Source organism: Triticum aestivum, chromosome 4A (genome assembly GCF_018294505.1).
Source record: "Triticum aestivum cultivar Chinese Spring chromosome 4A, IWGSC CS RefSeq v2.1, whole genome shotgun sequence".
NCBI lineage: Eukaryota > Viridiplantae > Streptophyta > Magnoliopsida > Poales > Poaceae > Triticum > Triticum aestivum.
The window spans coordinates 56,105,953-56,112,094 of record NC_057803.1 but is presented as its reverse complement, the minus strand read 5'-3'; positions in this window follow the sequence as shown (position 1 = coordinate 56,112,094).

The following is a 6,142-nucleotide window of genomic DNA, read 5'->3' as shown; positions in this document are numbered from 1 at the left end:
CGCACTCGACACTTGCGAATGTTTGACAAGCCCAGCACAGGCAGCAGCGAGGGAGATCGACCCCTCGCGCCGGGAGGGTCCAGCCTCCATCCACAGACCAGAGTGCCGTGCTGCGCCCTCTGTCTCCCTCCCTCTCTCTGGGCGTGTTCCCTCCTGCAGATCTGCATATTTTTCATCTCGTTCTCAACACCCAGCCATCGCTGCTGCTCAAAAGTCGGGTTTTTCTTTGTGCTGCTGGTATGGATGGATGATTAGGGGTGCCGCGTGGACGCGCGTGTGGAAAGGGGCCGGCAATATTAGAAGCCGCACGCACACATCAGCCTCGCCCGCCCGGCCCCCGTCTGCCCACACGCATGCATGTAGGCATTACAAAAGGCGAGACCTCGGCAATATTAGATCCTCCGTTTCTTTTCTTTTTTGCTTGCCACTGTTCGTTCACCGAGGGTGGGCGCGTTCTAGATCAGTTAGGTACGCACGTACGTGTATAGATAATAAGAGCTCGTCCGTCCGTTCAGGTACGGGACATCCACATCCTACTTTGGTTCTGGTACAAGTATTTCACATGATAATCATGCATGCATGCATGCATGCATGGCCCGATAATTGTTAGGTATTTGCACAAATGATTGTGGCAAAAATGTTACGACTCATCATGCACCCACCCAGCCATATGAACCGCCTACGTATGCGCTCATTTACTAGACGTGTGGTTGGCCGGCCTGGTGCGTGGTTTCTTCCCAATTCCCGGTTACTTTCCTTGATCGCCATCGAGTGCTACTACTGGTATGGACTTTTTCTGCAACCTGGCTACCCTCCCAATTCCATGTAGCTAGCTCGCTAGGTCTTGCTGCCTGGCCTCTAGCCCCCGGCCTTTCCCTCGCCACCTTCCTGCTTTCCACATCGGACATGAGCGCGCCCCTGGACCGGAAACTGGCCTCTTTTGCGCGGTGTGGGGCACGGCTGCTGCCTCATCCTGTGACATCTTTCTCAATGATAGGCCTGGAGCGAGCGAGTTCACATTGCATCCGTCCACCCGTCATTCTCGCCTCTTGCTTGCTAACCAGGGCGTCGAGGCTAACTACAAGGCCGGAGAGAATTAATTGTGGCAAGACTTTCTTCCTCGATTCTACTGGCGCTTCCACTGTTTTCTTGGTTGGTTTACATTCCTTTTTGTGCGTTGCACATCATCACATGGCCTCCCGTGGCATGTACTCCCTCCGTTTGGAATTACTTGTCTTGGATATGGATGTATCTAGAATTAAAATACGTTTAGATACATCCATTTCTGCGACAAGTAATTCCGAACGAAGGGAGTACAGTAGTAGAGGGGAGTTGGAAAACAACAGAGGAATTCATGGTCGATATATCATCATCATCGCGAACAACATTCATGGTCGATATATCATCATCGTGTGCAAATTAGGATGGTATACGCCGGCACCTCGCGTGCCTACGTGCTGCATGCGTGCCAAACGTCAAAATTATCAGGATTGCACCATGATCAGCTCGGTGTTGCACGCCACACAAGTCGGATTCTCCTTTGAATGATTGGAACTCGAAGGACACTGGGTCACTGCACATTGATTGAGGGCTACCATGCCATCGGTCCTTGACGGCCACACATGAGATGTTGGCAGTGTTCTCTTTCCCTCTCCTCGACCTCCACGGCTTCATGCATGCATATACTATGCATCTGTGCATAGGGGAAATGAGCGAGCTGCCGTTGCATTTGGATGGGGGTTCCTTCCCGTTGCATGGCATCTGCATAGGCAGGAGAAGAATTGCGGGGGCGCTTAATTGGCCGCACCATGGGCCACAGTGTCTGGCTCACAGGGGTGCTTTGGGCAGTAGCCCCGCGCATATGGCCTTCTTCCCTCACTTTTGACAATGAATTTGATGTGGCCAGCTGCTCCTCCTACAATCCGATAGAGGGACGGGTGCATGATGAGATGTGTTACTGTTAAGAGTGCTTTGTACCATGAAATGGGTTTCTCTTTCAATGATCAGGAGCGGCACAATGATCAGACTCGTGACGACCAACCACCCGCCGTTAACCAAACGGTGTACGAATGCTGTTAGTGGTCAAATCGTAATAAACCAAATAACTGTGGGAGCCGGTCGCTGATGTCCACTGCCAACCGCAAAAACCATCTCCAAAATGCATGAGCACGGCTTGCAATCAGCATGAATCACGTTTAAAAGATACCCTAACGAGGCTCCTCACATGGCGAGTTTGGCTACTGATCCAGTTGCAAGGCTGCCTTGAAGACGTGGGTATTCGTACCATGCCATGCTTTCAAGAGGAAGAAACTAGTAGTGGTACGTAAGTACAGAGCCTCACGCATATCATCCCATGAGATCGAGCAACGGCACACGTTGGATCACACTAATTAAAAACATGCATCATTTCTAGATGTTTGAGTTTTTTTTCCGCGCAAGAGATTAATTGACCGATAACGCCAAATTATTTTGGTTCCCTAGAAAAAGAGTGTTCACCTCAAAGTCTCAACATTGGCCGTGACCAAATCATTAAGCACCATGGCCGTGCCTCCCCTGCTTGCTCTCTTTGTGGGGAGAGCGAGAACAACGAGCACATCCTCTTTAATTGTGTTTTAGCTAAACTAGGATGGAGTTGCGTCCGATCATGGTTGAATGTTCCCTGGAACCCGACTAGCATAGATGATCTACTTAACATCTTAAAAACCTTTGGGCCAGGTTGCTCGTGTGTTTTGGATCACCTTAGGTGCTTTTTGCTGGTCCTTAACTCCTTATGAACCATTAGAAACAAATTTATGATTGAATGATTATTTCCCAACTTCCCTTCTGACTAATTGTTCAAAATGATTGCTTTTGTTCAGCATTGGAACCCTCTCGCCAAGTCTGTGGATGTTGATATTGTCGCCCTGATGGTCTCCAAGATCTGTGCCTCGTCCATCGTCCTTTCACCCCCCGCCAGCCTGATGTGGTCTCAACCTCCTTTACCTTTTATTCCGGGCCTGCGTGCCTTGGGTTCATTGTGCTGATGCGTACTTGGCTTGTATGCCGTTAACTTCGCAACCTCTTGCACTGTTTGTTTGAGTAGTTGCCGTGATGGTTTTATTTATAAAATCGGTCTGCTGCTTTTTTCCCAAGAAAATGTCAACACTTGAAGTTTTTGTTGTTGAAGACTGATTTTTCTACACCTAGGTACATTGCACCCATGATGAACAAAAGAATCAGAAAAAATAGCAAAACAAATCAAAAAAATCCGTAACTTTGTGGCTTCGGCATGACCAAATGTTTTAGGTGCTTGCAAAATTTGGTTGCCAAATGACACTTGAGGAGTCCTGTAAAAAAAAAGCTTTTGATGCAAAACTATCATTTGGCCCTCAACTTAATTATGAGTATGATAGGGCGTCATCTTCTTGCAGCGCGAGTCTCGGTGGGGGGACTTCTCCTTGTGGTGATTTGGCAGTAGCGGCCTGGATCATCCAGATCCCGGCAGGGATGGCGGCGGCCCGTGCACGAGAGATGGAGGTCTTCGAATAGATCTGGGTGAAAACCTGCTATTGGCTATTGCCAAGGCCGGCGATGACGACACTGTCTACGTCATTCCCTTCCTGAAGGTATCGCCATGAAGAAGTACAAGGCCACTATCTGCTACCTCCGAGGGAACCCTAAATCAGTACATCGGATGACGGCGGCTCTCTGGTGTCGTTTCCCCCTTGGGGGCGTCAATCTTGGAGGTGCACACGGGCTCGAGGGACCGGAGGACGGCGCCTTTGGTGGAGCGGTGCTTCATCATACACATTGATGGTGGCGGATCTCGGCGGCGTGGCGCTGTGGAGACTCGGCGTTTGATGCGCGGAGAAGGACTCGCGCAGGAGGGGGAAGTTGTCTGGCGTCATGGTGGCGTTGATGGCAGAGATGCCTAGCAAGGTCGGTGCATCAGTTCTGCTCTAAGGATGGATCGATGGAAGATGGAGGTGGCGGCCCTTGCAGCCTACGGTGCTCACTGAGAGTGTGCCAGACCGGTGTGGGACCCATTCTAGGTAGTGGCTTGGATGGGACACCCGACTTTAGATGTTAGGTTTTGGTCCGATGTCTGTTTGGTATTAGGCCCGGACATTCGGCACACCTTCATCTAGAGGATAGGAGTTGCAACAACGATGCCAAGTTGGTGCCTTCAGGCTTATTGATGTATTACCTTATATGATCTTTATGAATAATTAATAATATGGCTGCATGCATCATCCAGATACAGATACCGGGTACATCCTCCTTTTCAAAAAAAAATGTTCTTCCAGATGTATTGCGACAGCTACCTTAAATAGAAAAAAAGGTGTGCCTGTCACCCATTTACTTGTGGAAACACAGTGAAGATTAGTGTGGCAAGTTAGGTTTGATCTGACAGGTACTTCTGATCTATGGGGACCAAAACGTGGAGGACTTTGGATGTGGAAATTAGTTACCACTCCATTTGTTAGCGTTTCTTCCTCACTTTTCACCTTTCAAGATTCTACGCCACAAGGAAAACAAATATCTTATCAAATCTTTGGGAGATTCGTGGGTATCATTACTGAAGTAGGCGTGCAACAACGACAATTACAGGTGAGGATGATTGCTCTGACAAATGCCCGTTCGTCTTGCAGTTCATTAAGAGGGGCATCGTATGATATTCTCTTTTTTCTTTGAACTTGCGTCAGAGGATATTCGAAGCTGCCAGTTAAGTGACTCGTGTAGCACTTAGAACAGTTAATCCACACACAATTTACACAATGAAAAAAAAATATTCTGGTTTTCTATTTTCTTTATACAAATTCCTTTAGCAAACGGTTCAACTTCGTTGATTTACTAAACGAAGTATATGTGAACCAACAAATCAGAATAAAATGAAAGATAAATTAAAATAAAATCATGGTTCTTTAACTAAACTACATGAGACAGACTAATCTTGCATATTTTAAGAGGTCACATGAGCCACCACTACGTTATAAGAACTTAATATGGTCGGGTACAACCCTTGCAAGGGATATTGTCGAACCACCGTTGCCGTAATACCGCCAGGAAACAAAACCGACAACACACACACAAAAAAAACAGACAAACTCATGACCAATACATACTCGAGACCATTATTGTTGTCACTGCCACAAAGATAGGCCAAAACACCAAGAGGACAATTAGCCGAATTAGAGCCGAGAATCTGCCGGAAGAAGAAACTACATGTTTACTCGAGTTGATTATATCTGGCATAAGCCACACCAGGACGGGAAATGAGCTTTGGAACTTTAATTCTGTATGATACCTTCTTTCGCATTCAGATGTCGTCATGAAGACCACATAAGTATATATTTTTACGGGAAGAGAACATATAAATTCTACATGGAAGAAACTAGAAAATCACTAACATTGATCACTAATTTCCCTACCTGCTGGTGCCAAAGTAGTTGCCAAAAATATACTTGGAAGTATCTTATTTTAACTGACAATGTGCTTGTTATTCAATTGTTTCATGTAAATGGATACCATCACATTCGCGTATCGCTAATTACACCCCAAGGTTTTGGAGGATCCAAAGGCTTTTGTAAAAATGAGAACACAGACCTAAATAGAAACCAGGGGTGTATAAACATTACACACTTGGTACTTTTGGATGAGCATTGCTATACAGCCGATGGTTTCATACGATACTCAGCCGATGTGTCCCATTAGGCTGTTTGTAAATTTGATGCTAGGCGATCGACTTGTGTCGGCTGCACATCGGGCATTGCATGTCATGTGCACGTCAATTTCACTTTTGGATCAACCCACTTTTCGTCAACATCTTCAATATTTAACATGGGGAGTATGCATGTCTCGGAGCCTTCTAAAGCATAACATTTGACTCATCCTCAATTTGTTGTAGTCGTTCACACATGAACACGTTACCGTGTCGCCTCCAACATCGAGTGCAATACGCACGACACATCATCGGGGGAGCTTCTCTGGAAGCACGATATGCAAGACACGCCGGCAAGATCTCTTGAAGACTCGTAATCCCACACACCTAAGAGGACACTATTAGGGAAAACCTTATACATAGAACTTTAATTGTAGCGCGTGTTAAAAAAGCACGCTGGTGCTAAGTACTAGTAGCACGCTGGTGTAAACGGCACTACAG